The sequence below is a fragment of the Arachis ipaensis genome, chromosome B06 (assembly GCF_000816755.2).
Source record: "Arachis ipaensis cultivar K30076 chromosome B06, Araip1.1, whole genome shotgun sequence".
NCBI classification, from domain to species: Eukaryota; Viridiplantae; Streptophyta; class Magnoliopsida; order Fabales; family Fabaceae; genus Arachis; species Arachis ipaensis.
Genome location: NC_029790.2, coordinates 113,911,623 through 113,911,879, shown reverse-complemented (window position 1 = coordinate 113,911,879; position 257 = coordinate 113,911,623). Strand labels below are relative to the sequence as shown.

Below are 257 nucleotides of genomic sequence, written 5' to 3'. Positions count from 1 at the left end.
GCATATAGGTTCATGTAGCCTACGTGCAAAAATTAAATTACATTTGGTAAGTTAAACTCGCAATATCATTTAAGTTTAGAAAAAAATATATTTGTTTTCTAAATAATACACACTCTTCTCTACAAAAGCAATTCTCTGCTGTTTTCCTCTTAAAATCAAAATAAGTTCATCTTTAAGGGATTTATAAAGATTTTCTTTATCAGAGTATATATATATATATATGATTTGTATTAATAAAGTTTTATGTAAATATATCT

At 23.3% G+C, this 257-nt stretch overlaps 1 protein-coding gene across 1 annotated transcript in view; it reads left to right on the top strand.

Moving 5' to 3' along the window:
* The window catches only part of LOC107648378 (protein FLOWERING LOCUS T-like), a 4,485-nt gene that overhangs the window by 1,993 nt on the left and 2,235 nt on the right, over window positions 1–257 (top strand). The window lies entirely within an intron of this gene.